Source organism: Mesoplodon densirostris, chromosome 3 (assembly GCF_025265405.1).
Source record: "Mesoplodon densirostris isolate mMesDen1 chromosome 3, mMesDen1 primary haplotype, whole genome shotgun sequence".
NCBI lineage: Eukaryota > Metazoa > Chordata > Mammalia > Artiodactyla > Ziphiidae > Mesoplodon > Mesoplodon densirostris.
Window position 1 is genome coordinate 63,843,190 of NC_082663.1, and position 25,224 is coordinate 63,868,413.

General features: G+C 42.0%; 1 protein-coding gene across 3 annotated transcripts in view; it reads right to left on the minus strand.

Annotated features, from left to right (window-relative positions):
• LHFPL2 (LHFPL tetraspan subfamily member 2) overlaps positions 1–25,224 on the minus strand; it is a 177,749-nt gene that overhangs the window by 75,923 nt on the left and 76,602 nt on the right. For all 3 annotated transcript variants that reach the window (XM_060093079.1, XM_060093080.1, XM_060093081.1), the window contains exon 3: positions 7,574–7,631. The gene's annotated coding sequence lies outside the window, so the exon portion shown is untranslated. The remainder of the gene's footprint in view (positions 1–7,573; positions 7,632–25,224) is intronic.

Below are 25,224 nucleotides of genomic sequence, written 5' to 3' on the forward strand. Positions count from 1 at the left end.
AGCACAAGAGGGAAAAGATTACGAACACTTTATTTTGGTTATTGAATTAATCCAAAAGGAAATGTAGATTAAATCAATATTTAATTCAGAAGAAGTCAGTTTCTGTTACAAAGCCATGATGATATTTCAAAGAGTAGAGAGGGTGTTTAAGGGGGCAGGATCTTGGAACTTCACAGCTATATTACAGCCTTCTTTGGTTGTAAGCATGGATTGCTGTGGTTTGACATGGCAAATGATTTAATAAAAAAAAAGAATACCAAATAAAAATGTATGCAGCTACTATTTACCTGTATTAACAAGCTTCATATAAAAGCATAAATATATTTTATGGTGATAGTGAGGGAGACACCTCTACACTATCCCAGTGTATATTCATTCACCTGAGGTTAGTTCACCCCTTCCTTTCAAGGAACAATTTAAAGAGTGGACCATTAAAGTAGAAAAGCTTTCTACATAAGGATTATGGCATTTCTCCATGTATATGGGACGGACAAGAGAGGTACCAGCTGGAACCAAATCAACTTGCTGGAGGGTTTGCAAATAGCGTTTTTCATAGACTTAGGCATTTGATCATAACAAAACTATGTCTACTGATGTGAGATCCAGAAGGTCCTTGTGGACCAACTGCATCAGCTGGAGAACCAGAATTCCCTGTGGAATAATCCATTAGACAAAGAACCAGAATTCATAGGAAGATGGCTACATCAGCACTGAGAAGAGTTCCTTTCCATGTAGGGGATCATGGATTCTTCTTTTTAACCCCAGGCTTCACCTCCTCTCCCCAGAGCAGATGCACTTCTACTTCTCAAAAGAACTGAGGCCACCACGTGGGAATTCTCTTAACATCTACTCCTTGTACTTTAATCTTACCCTATTGCAAACCTCCCTCCCTCTGCCACACAGCTGCCCCAGCCCCTGCCCAGAGCTAACCCCACAGGCACCTTTCCCCCTTCCCCCGGGACTGCGCTTCATCAGTTAGCTGCAGCCCTGCCCACCCTCTCCTCCCCAGCCCTCGTTGTTTCTTGCCACTGACACCTTCCTACCTGGGCTCCTGGTCTCCGGTCAATCTGTCACTCGTGGTGCCTTCTTAATGTTCAACTTCAACTCTCTGCTTAAAAGAACCTTCTTTGCTTCCCAAATTATAAATGGGTTATATTCAGATGGTTACTAGACTTATCATGGTGATGAATTCATAATGTATTTAAAAGTCAATTCCCTATGTTGTTTACTTGAAACTAACATGATACTGTATATCAACTTTTTTTCATTTAAAAAAAAAAGTAGAAGTTAAAAAAAAAACAAAGTGGGTGAGTCTAATAATTTGATTCTCACCAGTGGTATCTGAGAGTTCATGCTGTTCCACATTCTTGTCAGGATTTGCCATTATCAGACTTAAAAACCTTTTGCTTATCAGGTGGAGGTGAGGGTGTATCTTGTGGGGGGGTTGTAATCACATTACTCAAGAGGTTGAGCAACTTTTCATTTTACTGGTTCCTTGCAGTTCCTCTTTATGAAGTGCTTGTTCAAGTATTTCACCACCCTTCTCCACTCCTGGATTTTTGCTTCAGTTGGTTGCCTATCCTCCTTATTTTTTTGGGGGGGGTTTTTTTTTTTTTTTTTGCGGTACGCGGGCCTCTCACCACTGTGGCCTCTCCTGTTGCGGAGCACAGGCTCCGGATGTGCAGGCTCAGCGACCATGGCTCACGGGCCCAGCCACTCCGCGGCACGTGGGATCCTCCCGGACCGGGGCACGAACCCGCGTCCCCTGCATCGGCAGGCAGACTCTCAACCACTGCGCCACCAGGGAAGCCCTATCCTCCTTATTGATTCACAGGCATTCTTTACATATTCTCCTTTGTGAATTTATGAGTGTTTTAAATATTTTATCTTTTCACTCTCTATATAGCCTTTTGATAAATTTCATAATTTTAATGTAGCCAAAGTTATCAATTGTTTCCTATGTGACTTATGCTCTTTGTTTCTTAAGAAATTATTTCCGACCTCATGTTAATAAAGATATTTTTAAATATCAAAAAAATAAACAAACAGGTCATACTCCCAAAAGTCCTTTATAAATTGGAAGTTATACTTAAACCCACATTCACACCTCCATTTGCCCAACATTTACTGAGCACATAACACGTGTCAGGCACTGTGCTGGGCAGCCTATAACATACCTGAAGTAAAGTTCTCTTCAGAGAATGTTACAGAACCAGCTCTACAGTCTAAGCATCATTTATCCTCCATCCATTCAGCTGATATTCACTCAGCACCTACCATGCATCAGACATTGTATTGGGCACAGAGGGTATAATAAAAGACTCAGACCAGCCCTCAGGAGGTTTACAGCCTACCAAGGGAAGCCACTTTTCATAGAAAGGGAATGCCCCTGCTGGGAAGAATGCTCAGGACTCTCCTTCAGACAGGCACAGTGTCTACAGCCAGACTTCTGACCAGAAAAAAGACAACCTATCAACATGCAAGTAACAGAAATAGAAAAAGAACTGCACTCAGTTTAAGTCTTTAATGCATTTAATTACCTTGATTTGCTTTTGCTAAATCTTGTAAACCACTGACTACTTATACTTTATCATTTTCTATCCAAAGAATGTACATTTCATCCAGTTTACCCTCAGTAAAAGGAGAAGGCTATAATATCCTCTCTTACTAAGTGCTTCTCCTCTCCTATTAACTGCTTTCAAGCTGCTGGTGGAAATGAATTCTATACTCTAATACTGGAATTTAAAAACAGTTAAACTCTCTGCAAGGAAAAGCTACCTTTCCTTAGCTGAAGATTCTTCATGAAATTTGATAATGGTTTCTATCTAATATATAAATATCAAATCCTGTTTAATTCCTGGATGAAGTTTACAGTACTGGAAAGTAAACTCTCTCATTCAGTTGCTCAGTATGGAAAAGTATGAGGACGGCAAGGTATTTGCCATGTTTCTTACAGAAAAGGGGTGCGGATGTCACAGATAAAGTACTTACAATGGAAGAATTTTGACAAGGAAAGTGACTGGTGTTTGTTGGCACCAATTACACAGGAACACAGAGAAGTTAGGAAACCTCACTACCATCACTTTGTGACACAGCCAGGACTCAAACCCAGACCAAGATGATTCTGAATCTAGTACTCTTCACCCCACCACTTAAAACACACTTAAGTGTCACCCAGGGCATAAATGTGAAACAGAATACCGATGATTTTCATTGTATTATCTTCTCACGTTTCATACACACACCAGTTACAACTAAACATCAAGCCAGCAATTATTCCCTTAGGAATGTATCTCTGTATTTCTGGTACTATAGTAAGAAGGGAGTGCTACTTGTTATAGGTGATTAAAAGTCATTTTCTCCTGGATGACAGTTCCTAAACCGATCTCCTGGGCATGGCAAAATGTGACCCGGGGAACAAGGTATCTGCATCAAATGTCAGAGCCAACAATCATCAAGGAAGCAGAATATTTAGCTGAAAAACAGTGTGTGGGTTCATATCCTGGTGGATGGCGGTGAGTGCCTCCCTTCGTACGTTTCGTAAGAAGGCTGAGGGGAAAGACTACAGCCAAGACGTCTAAATGGAGCCTCCTCAGGCTGTACCACGTAAAAGTTCAGGTAACAAATCAGCTACGTGCCTTTTCTTTTTCTTTCCAATTTTAAGTATTTTAAAAAATTCCTCTAAACTTGTTAATTGGTAAACTGAAACAAAAATCTTAAAAGAAGAAAAAAACCACTTTTATAATCTGCAGTCTATTGGAAAAACTTGCACTTCACTTAATAAATTAGAAATTACCCGATTCTTTCAAGGATCGTCTAGAGCAGCACTGTCCAATAGAATTTTGTGAGCCATGTACATTATTTTAAAATTTTAGGAGCAACATTAAAAAAGCAAAAAGAAATTAATTGAAATAATGTATTTAACTCAAAATATCTAAAATATCATTTCCACATAGAATCAGTATAAAAAGTATTAAAATATTGACAATTTTTTCTCTTAGTAACACTTCAAAATCTGGTGTGTATTTTGCACTTACAGCACATCTCAACTCAGGCACTAAATTTTCATCAGAAATACCTGATCTGATTTAAACTTTAAAAAATTTATAGTTGAAAAGTAGATGCCCAAGTTGTCCCACACACACATAAAAGTTTTCCAATAACTGAACTAACTATTAGTTCTAAATTTTAAATGAACTAAAATTAAATAAAATTAAAAATTCAGTGCCTCTGTCATACTAGCCATATTTCAAATACTCAATGGCCATATGTGGCCACCATATTGGACAATGCAGGTCTAGAGCTTTCACTTTGCAAATCTGGTCAATTCTGGTAAGAATTCTTCCAGACAGGGAAAGATCTGTTTACTCATGAAGAAAATCCAGGAAGACTAACTCCCAATGCTCTGCCCTTCTGAATGAATGAGACTCACATGGCAGGATATGGTCACTCTTCGTTTATTCAGGACAAAGATGACCTTCCCTGGTCTAAACTATCATAACATGATAGAAAAGGCAGCACAGTAAGCCGAGGTTCAAACTGGAGAGATTTTAAAACCACGGATATTCTTTTGAGTGAAATTCTCTGTCTCCCTTCTAAAAGTATTCTAGCAAATTTACTGGCATATTTCTTGAGATTCACCAGGTACTAGTTCCATATGCCCCACTCCACACACAGTACATCATTTAATCTCACAGCAATCCTGTGAGATAGGGTGAGAGCCAGAGAGGGTGTTAATAATTTGTTCAAGGTCATACACCTAACTATAAGGTGCAGAGCTAGGATTCAAGCCCAGAAAGTCAGATTTAAAAAAAAAAAAAAAAAAAAAGCCTGCCACAGAAGCCCTCTGATTCTAACCACACACCCTAAGTTCCTACTTTTCAAAGGCTCCTCACAATTCTCACGGAGTAGGCGGGGCAGAACAGAGCAGGAATCGCCTTGTACTTTACCAGGGAGACACAGGAGCTACCCAGCAGAGCAGTCCTTCCACCTCGTGTCCAATGCCTTTTCTAAGATGCCTGGGGTCAGGAGCCAGGCAGGGGGTACCTGTCGTCTACTATGTACCACGCATGCTGCCATCATGCCTTGTTCACTCTTTCAAACCACTCTGGAAGGAAGTAGTATCCACACATAAAGAGATGAGAGTTCCGTCAGGTAAGGAAGGCTGCCTTCGGTCACACAGCCAGCTTGCACCACAGCTGGAATTCCAACCCAGGTCTGCGTCCGGCCGAGGTGGAGCCTCAGCCTAGGGCCTCCTGATGATAAGACTCTCCCCAAATCACAGTGACTCTCTTTGCTCAAGAGAAACCTTCTACCAAGCTGATATAACATGAGCGACCATATACAGCAGAAGGTAGGATCAGATTTCTTCGTAATTTAGATGCTGTTAATCAGAGTGGCTGTTCCTTTTTTTTTTTTTTTTTTTTTTTTTTTGCAGTACGCGGGCCTCTCACTGTTGTGGCCTCTCCTGTTGCGGAGCACAGGCTCCGGACGCGCAGGCTCAGCGGCCATGGCTCACGGGCCCAGCCGCTCCGCGGCATGTGGGATCTTCCCGGACCGGGGCACGAACCCGTGTCCCCTGCATCGGCAGGCGGACTCTCAACCACTGCGCCACCAGGGAAGCCCAGAGTGACTGTTCTTATGTCTTCTGATTTGGTAAAGTTTTATTGTATTTACATGGGATGAATTCACAATTCAAAAAACAAAAACCAAAAAAGATACAGAGCAGGTTGGTTTTATCTGGTTAAATCTTCAGAGACAGGGATTTCAAGGGCAAACACGACTTAGCTGCTGAAGGCACTGGCAGATGGAATTGGCTTTTCCCCAGAGCTGGATTAAACAGGCCAGCCTGGAACTGATCCAGGGTGACAACTCACAAAGGGGGACTAAATCATCATTGGAATACATTGGAAACATGGAGCCACTTAACTCGGGGGTGCACTTGACTCATTACATAACAGGCAAAATGGCAATCAGACCTGTTTTCACTCAAGCAGACAATGCCTCTGAGTGGAAAGAAACACCCCTCACCAGCACAAGACTGTCTCTGTTGAGAATATTCCCCTCATAGAACTGTATGAGCAAAAGCAGGCCTCACCACCAACCCCAATTATCACCAGGCTAGCAGGTCTCTGGAATTCTGGATCTGAACAGCGCATGGCAGACTGTTATTATTAGCCAAATTTTAAGCAGGTTTGTGAACACCTGGTTCAGAAAATCACAAGTAATAAATCCCTTATTTTCAACGTTCAGGGAAAGGTATGTATTTTTTATTAATAGTCTTTATTAATAGACAATCAGTTTCTCCCACCCCCACTATATAAACATGAGCAGATATTTAAAGATTATCAGTTTGATAAAGTGCCAACAGGATACCCACCTGTCTTGGGTCAGCCTCGGCTTTCCCATGAGCAGGAACTTTGCTCAAATAATTTCATAATTTGGGAACATATGTATATGTATAACTGATTCACTTTGTTATAAAGCAGAAACTAACACACCATTGTTAAGCAATTATACTCCAATAAAGATGTAAAATAATAATTTCATAACTCATACGTGCTTACAGTTCCCATTTAAAAAAACAAAAAACAAGCCAAGCTTCCTCACCTAACCCAACCAGCAGTTGTTAGGACAATTTAAAAACATTTGAGAAATCAATAGTTCAATTCACGACATAAGAGCAATTTTTCCTTCCCCAGAATCTGTAAACAAAAAAGATCACTTTTCCACAAATGGGACGGTATCTGTGAAAATACTCTTCAAATTCCCTGCACGTGGCAGACCCTCCTGGACAGGGTGTCGGTCAGTCCCAAGTACATACCATGCACTGGTTCCCTTGGCCTGAGCCCCACCCTCAAGTTCATGACAAGAGCAAGGCCCCTACAGGACCAGGTTGAACAGGCCTCTCCCTTTTGAGAAACAGAGCTGGATCAAAGTCTTTGGGGACAGTTATTTAACTTTCCACTTTGCTTTCCTTGAATGCATACTGTAGGAGGTTACTCAGCCCCTATTCCTGTTACTAATATTCTCCTAAAGTGACCTTTATAAATTAAAATCTATAGAGTTAATCATAAATCACCTATTAGTCAACTGTTTTCAACTTTTATTTAGGCAATTCCTCTACCCATGCTGTCATCAAAAACTAAAATTGGGTAATTCGAATTGGCCATCTCTACTTCCCCTTTCAGAGGGAAATGATAACAAAGGGTGAATGATCCACAGACAAGCTCAAAAGGAAAGACAACTTAAAGCCAGCTGTGCCCATTATAAAGAGGCCTTAAACTTGTTTGTAAATGGTGACAGAACAAACCATGTCAGAACTGAAGGTATGGAATTTACAGCATTAAACTTAATATCATTAGTGAAACTTTACAGGGTCCTTTACAACATTTGTGTACGTTCATCAAAGTGGTATTTCTAGCCAAAAACAAAAACAAAAAAACTAGTGTTTATCATTCAGGGCCCCAAAGTTTGGAACACTGCACCTCTTTCAAGAAGTAAGTTGCCACCCACCTCGAAAGGGTTTCCAAAGGATCACTGATAGTAAGGGTATCTGATTTCATTTACTCACCTATTATATCTGCAGGGATGCTGGGAAGTCTCAATGAACAACTTCAGAAAAATGCCACCTGGAGAAACAAATTGAACAAAACATTACTTTTTTTTTTTTTTTAAACACACAAGGAAGGCTTACCATACAATTTTATGTCTCATTAAAATATGTGGTGTTTCAAATATTGGCCCCAGGTTGCATATAAGTTCAGCTTGCATTACAATGTAGCCACCCCTTCCTGGGAACACTGATGCACTAACCCAAAGTCCAAACCACTGATGAACCAGAAAAAAATAAGAGAGCAGGGAAAGGAGGTGCAGCCCATGAACATGTACCTTACGACATCCTTTCCTTTCCCCTCACAAGGGGATCAACTTGAAAACACAACCTGTGACCTTGAGGGCACTTTATGAACAAACAAAAAAAACTCAAATAATCCAAAAATGAATTATGGAATGAAATATAAAATTGTGAATGAGGAATCCATCCTGGCAGCACTTTATATCCTTTATCAGTTATTCTGTTAACTTTTTTTAAAGCTAAATTCACAAGGATGTCAAAAATTGGAGAAATGGGGAAATGGTCATTAAAACCCTCACATAGTAAACAGAGGAATCGAGAAGAAGAATTTCTTTAATGATTAGTTTATTCCAAAATCAAGTATTCCTTTTGGTGTTCTCAAAGTCTTTAGATAACCTTTTAAAATTATAAGCCTATTTAATATGGTCACAAAATAGACCAAAATGTCTTTCAGCACTGCTTTTAAATATTAAACATAAATGGAACAAATTTCTTATATAAAATATCACCGTTGCCATTTCTTGGGAATTTATTGTGCACCCAGGACTGTGTGGCATCAGATCATAACCTTTCCAGACACGGAGTATGTCCATTAACATATGAGGAAGCAGATTTTGAAAGAAGCAGAGAAATTTCCCCAGTATCACACAGATCCAGGGTTTCCAAATCATGCTCTTTTCACTCTGCTATGTGGCCCCTTGAAAGCACTCCTTTCACTCTATGTAGTCTATTCATCACCTCCCCAAATAGAAATCTGACATTCCTTAAAGTAAAAGTCTGGAAAGGAAACTGACTAGCAGATAAAATTAACTTGTGCTTTCTGCATGTTTAAAAATGTTGAGCCTAAACATGCCATTTAGGATTGTAACATAATACAGTACATGAGTAAAAACTTACATCCAGATAACTAGGTTAACAAGTGAAGCATCAGTATAAATTCAGACTGGACCTAAGGATGGAAAGCCAATACTGGACTCAAAGGCTCCTCTATCTAAAGAAATCATTTTAGTTCAAACTCGAGGATACTTGACAATGCTCAATGGGTTTCAGTTAAGAAAAAATACGTACATAAAAGAATTCTGAACTCCTAAGGTCCTTTGTTATATGATAGCTTGGGGGAGTTATGATTTTTTTAAAAGGTTCTTTATAAGTTAATTACTAGTTAAATTCCAAGAATTTCCCACAGTTTAATTTGACCCTTTCAGGAAGCATCATGGGAAGTCATGATCAGTATTTTTATCTGGAAACAGCTTCTGTGAAATAAGCCACTAGGATTATTATGAATGGGCCTGTTATAAATGAAGTTCTTGATCAATGTTTCATTACCTCTAAAAGCTAAATGGGTCACAAAAATAGCACACCTATGTGCTATTGAATTAGCACACCTCCAAATCAAAGATAACATTTTTGTTTTGTTTTGTTTTTGTTTTTTTTTTTTCGGTACACGGGCCTCTCACCGCTGTGGCCCCTCCCGCTGCGGAGCACAGGCTCCAGACGCGCAGGCCCAGCGGCCATGGCCCACAGGCCCAGCCCCTCCGCCGCACGTGGGATCCTCCCGGACCGGGGTACGAACCCATGTCCCTCGCATCGGCAGGCGGACCCTCAACCACTACGCCACCAGGGAAGCCCAAAGATAACATTTAAAAAATCTCTTTTGTTACATACAAGGCAAGCAAAAGTTCTGGACAGTTAAGGCAGATATCGAGACCCTAACAACAGAGAAGGCAGGGTTGAATCCTGATTCCCACCTAAAATTCTCCAAACTCACAATGCCAAAAAAAAGCACCTCCTAGAATACATAAATTTGGTCTAAGGTCCAAAGAAGTATGTTATCTGGGAGTAAGTTTTCAGTATCATGATAAAGCTTTTCTGACAGCCAAGTCCCATCTTGTGAAACCACCAAAGTGATCAGAAAGATGAACCATGCCAATTCTGTTATTGGATATGGTTGGTAAATAAGGTGTTATAGTTTTTTATTTTTTAATGCTATTTCAAAAAAATACAGTAGACTAAAAATATGTCAAATCTCACAGTCCTCAAAAGCTCATAAAAAATAATGTATTAGGCATTAACTGTCAGGCACTGTTCTATGTACTTCATGGAAACTAAGTCTTTTATTTCTCACAAAAACCCTGAAGTAGGTACTAAATATACCCATTTATTTTATTATTTTTTAATTAATTTTTATTGGAGTACAGTTGCTTTACAGTGTTGTTAAAGATTTTTTTTTTTTTGATGTGGACCATTTTTAAAGTCTTTATTGAATTTGTTACAATACTGTTTCTGTTTTGGTTTTTTGGCTGAGAGGCATGTAGGATCTTAAATCTTAGCTCCCAGACCAGGTATCGAACCCACACCCCCTGCATTGGAAGTGCAGCACTCACAAAGGCATTATCATGCTGCCATATCACCATTTTTCCATTTCTCTACGTGCAAATATGTTTTTCATTTACAGGTTGTTAAACACATAGGAGCTTATAAAAATTAGAAATATCTGTGTTTCTTATTTATCATTCTTTTGTCTTCATTTTTGTAGATTTTTTAAAATTAATTTTTATTGGAGTACAGTCCATTTACAATGTTGTGTTAGTTTTTGCTGTACAGCAAAGTGAATCAGTTATACATATACATATATCCACTTTTTTTTAGATTCTTTTCCCATATAGGTCATTACAGAGTATTGACTTCCCTGTGCTATACAGTAGATTCTTTTCTTTTTTTTTTAAGATTTTTTTGATGTGGACCATTTTTGAAGTTTTTATTGAATTTGTTACAATATTGCTTCTGTTTTATGTTTTGTTTTTTTTTTTGGCAGAGAGGCATGTGGGATCTTAGCTCCCCGACCAGGGATCGAACCCGCACCGCCTACATTGGAAGGTGAAGTCTTAAACCACTGGAAGTCCCCAGTAGATTCCTATTAGTTGTCTATTTTATATATAATAGTGTGTATATGTCAATCCCAAACTCCCAGTTTATCCCTCCCTCCCTTCCCCCCTTGGTAAAACAAACCATAAGTTTGTTTTCTACATCTTTGACTCTATTTCTATTTTGTAAATATGTTCATTTGTAGATTAGAAGTCTGCTGAGCCCAATAAATACAGGTACTATTTCTTCTAGCAAGGATTCTTAAAAAAATTCAAACCACCACATTTGTGCATATTAAGGAGTTAAAAACTTTTTGCTTCCCATTCACCCCCATTTGGTTCCCTGCCCTTTGGTTCCACTTCCGGAGATCAGGAGGAGAAACAATAGCTGCCTTTAGTGCCGGAGCACAGCCCCCATGTGACAGGCCCCAGCTCTTATTTATTGAATTGAATTGCCAAAAACAGGAAGCTGAGTTTAAGACCCCTTTCTCAGTTATAAATTTCTATAACTTTACATGCACTGATTTGAACTGTTTCTCGTTGCTCTGTAAAACTAGAACCAAGAAGTGTAAGTTATCTTGAAGTTAGGAGGCTAGATTTCAGCTTAACTGAAGAAAGAATGTCATCATAAACAGCTGTCCCACAGAGGTCTAGGCTGCCTCTGGGTGGGTGAAGAGGCAGCTGCTTGTGATCACAGATGCCCGTAGAAGGGGAAAGTCTTAATAACCGTCCTATAACAGAAAGAGGCATTTCATGAACCCTGCGGTAGTTCACAAAGCCCATACTTGGTAAGGATGGGGGGTCCCGTGTCAGAGCACTGTGTAAGTTACACGACACTTTGAAATTCATTTTCTCATTTGATCAACACTAGGAGTGGAAGGTAGATGGAGTGGGGGTGGGAACAGACATCATTTATTATTCCCATTTTACAGACTAGGAATTTGAACAACCTGAACTGAATCACACAGTAAACGCTATAATCTGGGCTCCAACACAGGACTTCTGACTCTCAAGTGCAGGGTATTTCCAACTAGGCAATATTGCAACAACCAAGACCATACTTATTCATCAAGGACAGGGGCAATGATGGGTCCCAAAGATGTGAAGCACGGAAGTGAATACCAAAGGAGATGAGCTGAAAGCAAAATACGGTAAGAGCCCTACTACTCTCACAAACCACCCCTTCTACCTCACTAAGAAGTACTCTATATTTTTGGTAGAGACACTTCTCTCGCTTACATGTGTCCACTAAAGGAATAATTGTCCAAATCCTACTTTACTGTGCTATGTTGATACAATAAGTGCTTGAGGCAGTCGGTTCACATTTTAAGGGGAGTTAGTGGCAGCATAATACACACAAAGAGCAGTGTCCCGGGACTTCCCTGGTGGCGCAGTGGTTAAGAATCCTCCTGCCAATGCTGGGGACGTGGGTTCGATCCCTGGTCTGGGAAGATCCCACATGCCATGGAGCAACTAAGCCCATGTGCCACAACTACTGAAGCCTGCACCCCTAGAGCCTGTGCTCTGCAAGAAGAGAAAAGCCACCACAATGAGAAGCCCGTGCACTGCAATGAAGGGTAGCCCCCGCTCGCCACAACTAGAGAAAGCCTGCACGTAGCAACGAAGACCCAATGTAGCCAAAAAAATAAAGAAAGAAAGAAAAAAAAAAGAGCAGTGTCCCATTTCTGCATGTAAAGTATAAATTGTCATTCAAAGCCTAGGCTGGGAGTTAAAAAAAAAAAAAGAAAGTCAATGGAATGCACTGACTATTCTAACAACAGGTCCGGGATAACCTTGGGTCTGACAACAGGAGTTTAACAGAAATGGGTCAGCCAGTGAAGGACCGCTGAACCTTACAAGATTTTCCAGGAAAGACGTAAGAGCGTCAAATTTCACGAACCTGTCTACCAAGTAGAGAGGGTGGCAGACTGCCAAAGACTGGACTGTGATAACTCATGTGAAATCCTGGGAACTTGAACCTCTACAATGCATGCCCCGCCACTCAGCCACACAGGGAATGACTGAAGTTCAAGTTTCCAAAGACCTCACAGACTACAAGCTGAATGTTCAACACAGAAACTTCCTTTTACTCGTAAGGAAGGAGAAATGACTCAATTCAAAACTCCCCACATCAGCATGAATCTGTTAAAGGGTAAGTTTTTAAGTATCTGCGTACCACAGAATAGCCTACTTGGATTTTATCTCCTGCATTTGGACAGTGCAAGGCACAGGGCAGATGTTTCATGAATGTTTACCGTGTAAACGAATGGATGATCACATTAGGAAAACTTGCCACAGATAGAAAAGGCACGATATGGGAAAGAGAGAAATACTGGGTTAATAGGAATGAGAAAATCATCAAGCCAAGATGACAGCAGGAATTCCAGAATGAGGAGAAAACACCAGAGGTGAAGGGTGACTCAGCAGGCGTGGAAAGGGTACGGGGTGGTGGTTATGCTGTCCTCGCAGGGGAGTCCTCAAGTCGGTGCATAATGTCTTCTGTCCTGGAGTATCCTTAGAATACAGGTGGTGGAGGAGGCTAACGGAGCGAGTGTGCACAATTAAAGAGCTCTTTAGGGACTTCCTGTTGGCGCAGTGGTTAAGAATCCGCCTGCCAATGCAGGGGACATGGGTTAGAGCCCTAGTCTGGGGAAGATCCCACATGCCACGGAGCAACTAAGCCCATGCGCCACAACTACTGAGACCGCGCTCTAGACCCCGTGAGCCACAACTACTGAGCTTACTTGCCACAACTACTGAGCCCGTGCACCACAACTACTGAGCTTGCACGCCTAGAGCCTGTGCTCTGCAACAAGAGAAGCCACCGCAGTGAGAAGCCCATGCACTGCCATGAAGAGTAGCCCCTGCTCACCGCAACTAGAGAGAAAGCCCACGTGCTGCTACGAAGACCCAATGCAGCCAAAAAAATTGTTTTAATAAATAAGCAAACAAACAAACAAATAAATAAATAAAAAATAAAAAGCTCTAAGTAATTCTGAGAAAGCTTCCTCCGGATGACAACTACTCTTAATATTCTTGCTTGCTTGTTTTTTAAACTTGAGTATAGATGTGTGATCATTTTGCAAGAGAGAAACAGTTGTGAATATCATCAGGCACTGGCAATGAGTAAAGCTCATCCAATCCTCCAAAAACCACTTGTTCAAGAACAGGTCATTTGAGATTTGACAGATGCAGGTGTCACAGGAGGGCAGGTGAGCGCAGCACAGCCGGGGCACATGCCAGGCAAACAGGCGGCCCCATGAGGAACTTGGACTGTAAGTGCTGACAAGCCCTTTCTGTTTGACATTTCTTAGCAGTCTGCATTCCAAATCTGGGAATAAACTTTAAGCAATAACAGACCAGTGTTTCTGAAAAACAGATGCCAAGATGAAAACTCGAAATAAAGAACGTCTACTCATTAAAAAGATTTCCAAACCAATTACCAAAGGGTAATTCAGACTCACACAGGCCAAGGCATATATACAGCAACTAGAGACGCTGCTCCCGGGCTGGCTGTCAATGATAAACCCCTTGAAGTCCAGGAATCAGCCTGTCTGACCTATGGAATGCTTCCTGAAGACCCTCACATGGCATTGCCTTCACAGAGGTGAAGCTCATTGAGGGGCAGGGCTGTTACACCATCGGGACAGGCCAACTCACCATTGTGGAAATGCCTTTCCTTTAAAGGATTTGCAATTTCCTGAAAACACAGGCAAGAAATCAGAGAAAGGGAGAGTCTGCCTCTAAGCAAGGTAGCTCTAGTGGTAAAATGGAGAGCTTGCTTTAGGAAGCCCAGCTTCCCCAGCTTAAATATTTACCCTTTTCGTTATCTTACATATACATAAAAGCATTTATCTGTCCATTATTTTATCTTCTCCCAGTCAAAAAATATCTGCCAGGCACTGGGGAGACCAAAACGAACAAGGCATTCCTTGCTACTTTCCAGGAAAGTACTCCCTCTCGTGTGTTGTTAGCAATTCTCTGCCCGGATGCCCCCGCACTGCACCCCCAAGACCCCTACTGCGGGAAGGGCTGGCAGCCTTTGCTTCTACCACAACGCATGTGGGTCACTGCTGGTATGTGTACCTTAAGCTTCAGTCTTCATAATCAAAGGCTTTGAGCTTTGCTAAACCTTTGACATTAGTGAGCAGGTAACAGGATTTTGGTGGCACAGAGACAATGAAGAGGACCTTCATTTACACCAGAGAGAGCCCAGAAGGCCAGTGTCACTGGGGCATGCGTGAGGATACCCTCTGAATGAAGGCTGGAGGAATAAAATCACTTCAAACGCTCCTCACTTTCAGGAAAAAAAAAAATCTCAAGAAATGTGTAAAAATCTGCATCACCATAAAACCAAGGGTACATGAACCTTTAATAAAATATTCTTAGCTGGCACTAAATCTCACACAGTAATGTACAGTATAATTTATCAATAAAAATAAATTCTAATACTCCTCGGTGGTGGAGTCCGGTAATGAGGCCTGTACTACAACCACCACCCCACAAGGAAGAGGGGAGCACAGCTGCTGCACTCTAAGGAGGGAGAGAAGGAGGTGGGTACTGAAATTCCCTGACATCTCCTCGGACAGCTCTGCTTAACTAAGCAGAGGAATGTGCACACCACAAAGGAATACAATGACTTAGTATTAAAGAATAAAAACTATTACACATGGGGCTTCCTTGGTGGCACAGTGGTTAAGAATCCGCCTGCCAATGCAGGGGGCATGGGTTCGATCCCTGGTCCGGGAAGATTCCACGTGCTGCGGAGCAACTAAGCCCGTGCGCCACAACTACTGAGCCTGTGCTCTAAAGCCCATGAGCCACAACTACTGAGCATGCGTGCCACAACTGCTGAAGCCTGTGCACCTAGAGCCTATGCTCTGCAACAAGAGAAGCCACTGCAATGAGAAGCCTGTGCACCGCAACGAAGAGTAGCCTCTGTTCGCCGCAACTAGAGAAAGCCCCTGCGCAGCAACGAAGACCCGACACAGCCAAAAATAAATAAATTAAAAAGAAAAAGCTATTATACATGACAGAAATCTTATTGCAGAATCACTGTATTTATAAAGCCTTCCATATAAAACTTAAAGTGGGAGGTGGAGGAAACCTGCCCTGATAAATTAGAGAAAATGAAGGCAAACACACTAAAACCAAAATAATGCCAAAGCTGCACGTGGAAGATGCCAGAGCTTTTCTGCGGAGTCCCCGCTGCTCATTTGTCCCATTCCCAACGAGCGCCCAGACCAGGGGTGACCTCAGAGCCCACACCCCTCATTTAGGAGAGCCACAGCCTGTCCTTCCTGCCCACCCCGCCACCAAGACAGCCTCACCCTGGGTCAGAAGCAAAGGCGAAGCCCCGTCCTCTCTCCCTCAAGCTTTCAGGCATCACAACCAGGTCCCTTCCCGGTGGCACCACACAGTGGAGTTCTTTCTCAAAACACATAAATGACTGATCTTCCAGCCAAGATGGCAGAGACTTCTGCAACAGCTCTCAGAACAGGAACCTTGCCGAAGTGGTCTTTAAAATCAGAAAAGGACACAGGATAAGGGGGATGTGGGGAAGGAACGCGCTCAGGGGGGCACCTGGGAAGGGGAGAAAAGGGGAAAACCCAAGATTCTTTCTCCCGTATTTTTCTTCCCCAAGGACAGCATTCAAGGTCAGATTAATGAATGCATCATCTTAGAACACACCTGACCTTAGCTCACCTGTCCTGGGTTTGTTGACCACTCCCCATGACAAGTCATGGGGCTATGCGTCCCTCTTTCGTGGCCCGCTTTGACCCCAAATCTGATGCTGTGTCCTCCAAATCTGCCCGTTTGCCTCTATATCTTCCCTAATTCCATATGTGGAACTCTTTTCAAGACCCAACTCAAGTGTCATCTTCCACGAAGCCTTCTCTAAACTTGCTCTTGCCTTTGACTTCTTCCCATCCCTCTCTTCTCTGAGCCCATGCGGACTTCTGAGCATGGCTCTGTCACTCCCAGCACACTGCGTAATAATTATTTCCTTGGTTGACTCCCAGGTCCAAGTACATCCATCCATCTGCTAGCTAACATTTACGAACTGTGGCTTCGGCAACATTACAAAATGGCCATGACTAAGTCCTTGACTAGGAACAGAGGCGTTCTCCAGTTCACAGATATTCATATGGCTTATCCTCTCACTTAATTCAAGTCCCTGCATGAATGTCACCTCCTTCTCTCACTGCCCGAGCTGAAGAGCACAGCATACATCCTCTCGGTCTCCAGCACTGTCTGCCATCCTCACCCAGCTTTATTTCTCCAAGCTCTCACCACTGCCTGACAGCCATCCATACAGATGGATGAATGGGCAGTTATAGACATATCTAGATATATAGGTACAGATACAGATTTTTTTCTAAGTCAATTGTTTGTCCACTAGAGTGTAAGCTCCATTAAGGCAAGGCCTTGAATGTGCTTGAGTCTGTGCTGTATGGACCCCTAATATCTGGACTAGCACCTGACTGAGTTCTTAATATCAGTTGATGAATACATGTATGGGTAGATGATAACATCTTGGTCAAGAAACCCAAGGGGAAAAGGAGATCAGGTGAGGGTAACCTCTATTTGCTCATTGAGGCTTTTTTTTTTTTTTAACAGATCTTTATTGGAGTATAATTGCTTCACAATACCTTGTCAGTTTCTATTGCACAACAAAGCAAATCAGCCATATGCATACACATGTCCCCATATCCCCTCCCTCTTGAGCCTCCCTCCCGCCCTCCCTATCCCACCCCTCTAGATCATCACAAAGTACCGAGCCGATCTCCCTGTACTATGCTGCTCCTTCCCACCAGCCAACTATTTTACATTCGGTAGTGTATATATGTCGATACTAGTCTCACTTCGCCCCAGCTTCGCCCTCCCACCCCATGTCATCAAGTCCATTCTCTTTGTCTACCTCTTTATCCCTGCCCTGCAACTAGGTTCATCAGTACCATTTTTTTTATTCCATATATATGTTAGCATACGGTATTTGTTTTTCTCTTTCTGACTTACTTGACTCTGTATCAGACTCTAGGTCCATCTACCTCACTAAAAATAACTCAATTTCGTTTCTTTTTATGGCTGACTAATATTCCATTGTATATATGTGCCACATCTTCTTTACCCATTCATCGGTCGATGGACACTTAGGTTGGTTCCATGTCCTGGCTATTGTAAATAGTGCTGCAATGAACACTGTGGTGCATGTCTCTTTTGAATTATGGTTTTCTCAGGGTATATGCCCAGTAGTGGGATTGCTGGGTTGTATGGTAGTTCTATTTTTAATTTTTTAAGTAATCACCATACTGTTTTCCATACTGGTTGTATCAATTTACATTCCCACCAACAGTGTAAGAGGGTTCCCTTTTACCACACCCTTTCCAGCATTTACTGTTTCTAGATTTTTTGATAATGGCCATTCTGACTGGCGTGAGGTGATACCTCATTATAGTTTTGACTTGCATTTCTCTAATAATTAGTGATGTTGAGCATCTTTACATGTACCTCTTGGCCATCTGTATGTCTTCCTTGGTGAAATGTCTGTTTAGGTCTTCTGCCATTTTTTAACTGGACTGTTTTTTTTTTTTTTTATATTGAGTTCCATGAGCTGTTTGTATATTTTGGAGATTAATCCTTTGTCTGTTGTTTCATTTGCAAATATTTTCTCCCATTCTGAGGGTTGTCTTTTCATCTTGTTCATGGTTTCCTTTGTTGCGCAAAAGCTTTTAAGTTTAATTAAGTCCCATTTGTTTTTTTTTGTTTTTATTTCTGTTACTCTAGGGGGTGGGTCAAAAAAGATCTTGCTGGGGCTTCCCTGGTGGCGCAGTGGTTGAGTGTCCGCCTGCCGATGCAGGGGACGCGGGTTCGTGCCCCAGTCCAGGAAGATCCCATATGCCATGGAGCGGCTGGGCCCGTGAGCCGTGGCTGCTGAGCCTGCACGCCCGGAGCCTGTGCTCCGCAACGGGAGAGGCCACAACAGTGAGAGGCCTGCGTACCGCAAAAAAAAAAAAAAAGATCTTGCTGTGGTTTATGTCAAAGAGTGTTTTTCCTATATTTTCCGCTAAGAATTTTATAGTGTCTGGTCTTACATTTACATCTTTAATCCACTGGAGTTTATTTTTGAGTATGGTCTTAGGTAGTGTTCTAATTTAATTCTGCTATATGTAGCTGTCCAGTTTTCCCAGCACCACTTATTGAAGAGGCTGTCATTTCTCCACTGTATGTTCTTGCCTCCTTTGTCGTAAATTAGGTGCCCAGATGTGCATGGGTTTTTCTCTGGGCATTCTATCCTATACCACTGATCTATAATTTTGTTTTTGTGCCAGTACCATACTGTCTTCATTACTGTAGCTTTGTGGTATACTTTGAAGTTGGGGAGCCTGATTCCTCCAACTCTGTTTTTCTTTCTCAAGATTGCTTTGGGCTGGGAGCTTCAAGATGGCGGAAGAGTAAGATGCAGAGATCACCTTCCTCTCCACATATACATCAGAAATACATCTACATGTGGAACAGCTCCTACAGAACACCTACTGAACGCTGGCAGAAGACCTCAGAACTCCCAAAAGGCAAGAAACTCCCCCACGTACCTGGGTAGGGCAAAAGAAAAAAGAAAAAACAGAGACAAAAGAATAGGGATGGGACCTGCACCAGTGGGAGGGAGCTGTGAAGGAGGAAAGGTTTCCACACACTAGGAAGCCCCTTCGCAGGTGGAGACTGCGGGTGGTGGTTGCGGGGGAGCTTAGGAGCCACGGAGGAGAGCGCAGCAACAGGGGTGCAGAGGGCAAAGTAGAGAGATTCCCGCACAGAGGATCGGTGCCAACCGGCACTCACCAGCCCGAGAGGCTTGTCTGCTCACCCGCCAGGACAGGCAAGGGCTGGGAGCTGAGGATCGGGCTTTGGTCGGATCCAAGGGAGAGGACTGGGGTTGGCTGCGTGAACACAGCCTGAAAGGGGCTAGTGTGCCACAGCTAGCCGGGAGGGAGTCCAGGAAAAGGTCTGGAGCTGCCGGAGAGGCAAGAGACTTTTTCTTGCCTCTTTTTTTCCTGGTGCACGAGGAGAGGAGGTTAACAGCGCCCCTTAAAGGAGCTCCAGAGACGGGCATGAGCCGCGGCTACCAGCGCGGACCCCAGAGACGGGCATGAGACGCTAAGGCTGCTGCTGCCGCCACCAAGAAGCCTGTGTGCAAGCACAGGTCACCATCCATACCTCCCCTCCCGGGAACCTGTGCAACCGGCCATTGCCAGGGTCCCGTGATCCAGGGACAACTTCCCTGGGAAAACACATGGCGCGCCTTAGGCTGGTGCAACATCACGCCAGCCTCTGCCACCGCAGGCTCATCCCGCATCTGCATCCCTTCCTCCCCCCAGCCTGAGTGAGCCAGAGCCCCCGAATCAGTGGCTCCTTTAACCCCGTCCTGTCTGAGCAAAGAACAGATGCCCTCCAGTGACCTACACGCAGAGGCAGGTCCAAATCCAAAGCTGAACCCCGGGAGCTGTGTGAACAAAGAAGAGAAAGGGAAATCTCTCCCAGCAGCCTCAGGAGCAGCGGATTAAATCTCCACAATCAACTTGATGTACCTGCATCTGTGGAATACATGAATAGACGAGGAATCATCCCAAATTGAGGAGGCGGACTTTGGGAGAAAAGATATAAATATATTTTTTCCCTTTTTCTCTTTTTGTGAGTGTGTATGTGTATGATTCTGGCTGCGATTTTGTCTGTATAGCTTTGTTCTTACCATTTGTCTTAGGGTTCTGTCTGTCCGTTTTTTGGTTTTTTTATTCAAAAATTTTTTTATTTTAATAACTTTATTTTATTTTACCTTCTTCTTTCTTTTTTTTTCTCCCTTTTATTCTGAGTCATGGGGATGAAAGGCTCTTGGTGCTCCAGCCAGGCGTCGGGGCTGTGCCTCTGAGGTGGGAGAGCCAAGTTCAGGACACTGGTCCACAAGAGACCTCTCAGCTCCACGTAATATCAAACGGCGAAAACCTCCCAGAGATCTCCATCTCAACGCCAAGACCCAGCTCCAATCAACGACCAGCAAGCTACAGTGCTGGACACCCTATGCCAAACAACTAGCAAGACAGGAACACAACCCCATCCATTAGCAGAGAGGCTGCCTAAAATCATAATAAGGACACACACACCCCCAAACACACCACCAGACGCAGACCTGCCCACCAGAAAGACAAGATCCAGCCTCATCTACCAGAACCCAGGCACTAGTCCCCTCCACCAGGAAGCCTACACAACCCACTGAACCAACCTTAGCCAGTGGGGACAAACACCAAAAACAACGGGAACTACAAACCTGCAGCCTGCAAAAAGGAGACCCCAAACACACTAAGTTAAGCAAAATGAGAAGACAGAAAAAAACACAGCAGATGAAGGAGCAAGGCGAAAACCCACCAGACCTAACAAATGAAGAGGAAATAGGCAGTCTACCTGAAAAAGAATTCAGAATAATGATAGTAGAGATGACCCAAAATCTTGGACATTGAATAAAGAAAATACAAGAAACGTTTCAAAAGGACCTAGAAGAACTAAAGAGCAAACAAACAGGGATGAACAACACAATAAATGAAATTAAAAATTCTCTAGAAGGGATCAATAACAATAACTGAGGTAGAAGAATGGATAAGTGACCTGGAAGATAAAATACTGGGAAAAAGGCTTTCCTGGTGGCGCAGTTGTTGAGAATCTGCCTGCCAATGCAGGGAACATGGGTTTGAGCCCTGGGCTGGGAAGATCCCATATGCCGCGGAGCAACTAGGTCCGTTTGCCACAACTGCTGAGCCTGCACGTCTGGAGCCTGTGCTCTACAACAAGAGAGGCTGCAAGAGTGAGAGGCTCGCGCACCATGATAAGGAGTGGCCCCTGCTCACCACAACTAGAGAAAGCCCACGCACAGAAATCAGGACCCAACGCAGCCAAGGGTGGATAAATAAATTAATTAATTAATTAATTAATTAAATTTTAAAAAATAGGGGAATAACTACAGCAGAGCAGAAGAAAGAAAAAACAATAAAAACACTTCAGGACACTCTCAGAGACCTCTGGGACAACATTAAAAACACCAACATTCGAATTATAGGGGTCCCAGAAGAGAAAGAGAAGAAAGGGACTGAGAAAATAGTTGAAAACTTCCCTAACATGGGAAAGGAAATAGTTAATCAAGTCCAGGAAGCAGAGAGTCCCATATAGGATAAATCCAAGGAGAAACACGCCAAGACACATATTAATCAAACTATCAAAAATTAAATACAATGAAAAAATATTAAAAGCAGAAAGGGAAAAACAACAAGTAACACACAAGGGAATCCCCATAAGGTTAACAGCCGATCTTTCAGCAGAAACTCTGCAAGCCAGAAGGGAGTGGCAGGACATATTTAAAGTGATGAAGGAGAAAAACCTACAACGAAGATTATGCTACTACCCAGCAAGGATCTCATTCAGATTTGATGGAGAAATTAAAACCTTTACAGACAAGCAAAAGCTAAGAGAATTCAGTACCACCAAACCAGTTTTACAAGAAATGCTAAAGGAACTTCTCGAGGCAGGAAACACAAGAGAAGGAAAAGACCTACAATAACAAACACAAAACAATTAAGAAAATGGTAATAGGAACAAACATACCGATAATTACCTTAAATGTAAATGGATTAAATGCTCCAACCAAAAGACATAGACTGGCTGAATGGATACAAAAACAAGACCCGTATATATGCTGTCTACAAGACACCCACTTCAGACCTAGGGACACATACAGACAGAAAGTGAGGGGATGGAAAAAGATATTCCATGCAAATGAAAATCAAAAGAAAGCTGGAGTAGCAATTCTCATATCAGACAAAATAGACTTTAAAATAAAGACTATTACAAGAGAAAAAGAAGGACACTACATAATGATCAAGGGATCAATCCAAGAAGATATAACAATTGTAAATATTTATGCACCCAACATAAGAGCACCTCAATATATAAGGCAAATACTAACAGCCATAAAAGGGGAAATCGACAGTAACACATTCATGGTAGGGGACTTTAACATCCCACTTTCACCAATGGACAGATCATCCAAAATGAAAATAAATAAGGAAACACAAGCTTTAAATGACACATTAAACAAGATGGACTTAATTGATATTTATAGGACATTCCATCCAAAAACAACAGAATACACATTCTTCTCAAGTGCTCATGGAACATTCTCCAGAATAGATCATATCTTGGGTCACAAATCAAGCCTTGGTAAATTAAAGAAAACTGAAATTGTATCAAGTACCTTTTCTGACCACAACTCTAGAAGACTAGATATCAATTACAGGAAAAAATGTGTAAAAAATACAAACACATGGAGGCTAAACAATACACTACTTAATAACCAAGAGATAACTGAAAACATCAAAGAGGAAATCAAAAAATACCTAGAAACAAATGACAATGAAAACACGATGACCCAAAACCTATGGGATACAGCAAAATCAGTTCTAAGAGGGAAGTTTATAGCAATACAATCCTACCTTAAGAAACAAGAAACATCTCAAATAAAAAACCTAACCTTACACCTAAAGCAATTAGAGAAAGAAGAACAAAAAAACCCCAAAGTTAGCAGAAGGAAAGAAATCATAAAGATCAGAGCAGAAATAAATGAAAAAGAAATGAGGGAAACGATAGCAAAGATCAATAAAACTAAAAACTGGTTCTCTGAGAAGATGAACGAAATTGATAAACCATTAGCCAGACTCAACAAGAAAAAAAGGGAGAAGATCAAATCAATAGAATTAGAAATGAAAAAGGAGAAGTAACAACTGACACTGCAGAAATACAAAGGATCATGAGAGATTACTACAAGCAACTATATGCCAATAAAATGGACAACCTGGAAGAAATGGACAATTTCTTAGAAATGAACAACCTTCTGAGCCTGAACCAGGAAGAAACAGAAAATATGAACAGACCAATCACAAGCACTGAAATTGAAACTGTGATTAAAAATCTTCCAACAAACAAAAGTCCAGGACCAGATGGCTTCACAGGCGAATTCTATCAAACATTTAGAGAAGAGCTAACACCTATCCTTCTCAAACTCTTCCAAAACATAGAGGGAGGATCACTCCCAAACTCACTCTACGAGGCCACCATCACCCTGATACCAAAACCAGACAAAGTTGTCACAAAGAAAGAAAACTACAGGCCAATATCACTGATGAACATAGATGCAAAAATCCTCAATGAAATACAAGGAAACAGAATCCAACAACACATTAAAAGTATCATACACCATGACCAAGTGGAGTTTATCCCAGGAATGCAAGGATTCTTCAATATATGCAAATCAATCAATGTGCTACAGCATAGTAACAAACTGAAGGAGAAAAACCATATGATCATCTCAATAGATGCAGAGAAAGCTTTCGACAAAATTCAACACCCAGGGGCTTCCCTGGTGGCGCAGTGGTTGAGAGTCCGCCTGCCGATGCAGGGGACATGGTTCGTGCCCCGGTCCGGGAAGATCCCACATGCCATGGAGCAGCTGGGCCCGTGAGCCATGGCCACTGAGCCTGCACGTCTGGAGCCTGTGCTCCGCAAAAGGAAGAGGCCACAACAGTGAGAGGCCCGTGTACCGCAAAAAAAAAAAAAAAAAAAAATCAACACCCATTTATGATAAAAACCCTCCAGAAATTAGGCACAGAGGGAACCTTCCTCAACAGAATAAAGGCCACATATGACCAACCCACAGCCAACATCGTGCTCAATGGTGAAAAACTGAAACCATTTCCAGTAAGATCAGGAACAAGACAAGGTTGCCCACTCTCACCACTATTATTCAACATAGTTTTGGAAGTTTTAGCCACAGCAATCAGAGAAGAAAAAGAAATAAAAGGAATCCAAATCGGAAAAGAAGTAAAGAAGTCACTGTTTGCAGATGACATGATACTATACATAGAGAATCCTAAAGATGCTACCAGAAAACTACTACAGGTAATCAATGAATTTGGTAAAGTAGCAGGATACAAAATTAATGCACAGAAATCTTTTGCATTCCTATACACTAATGATGAAAAACCTGAAAGTGAAATCAAGAAAACACTCCCATTTACCATTACAACAGAAAGAATAAAATATCTAGGAATAAACCTACCTAAGGAGAGAAAAGACCTGTATGCACAAAATTTTAAGACACTGATGAAAGAAATTAAAAATGATACAAACAGATGGAGAGATATACCATGTTCTTCGACTGGAAGAATCAACATTGTGAAAGTGACTCTACTACCCAAGGCAATCTACAGATTCAATGCAATCCGTATCAAACTACCACTGGCATTTTTCACAGAACTAGAACAAAAAAATTTCACAATTTGTATGGAAACACAAAAGATCCCGAATAGCCAAAGCAATCCTGAGAAAGAAAAACAGAGCTGGAGGAATCAGGCTCCCTGACTTCAGACTATATTACAAAGCTACAGTAATCAGGACATTATGGTACTGGCA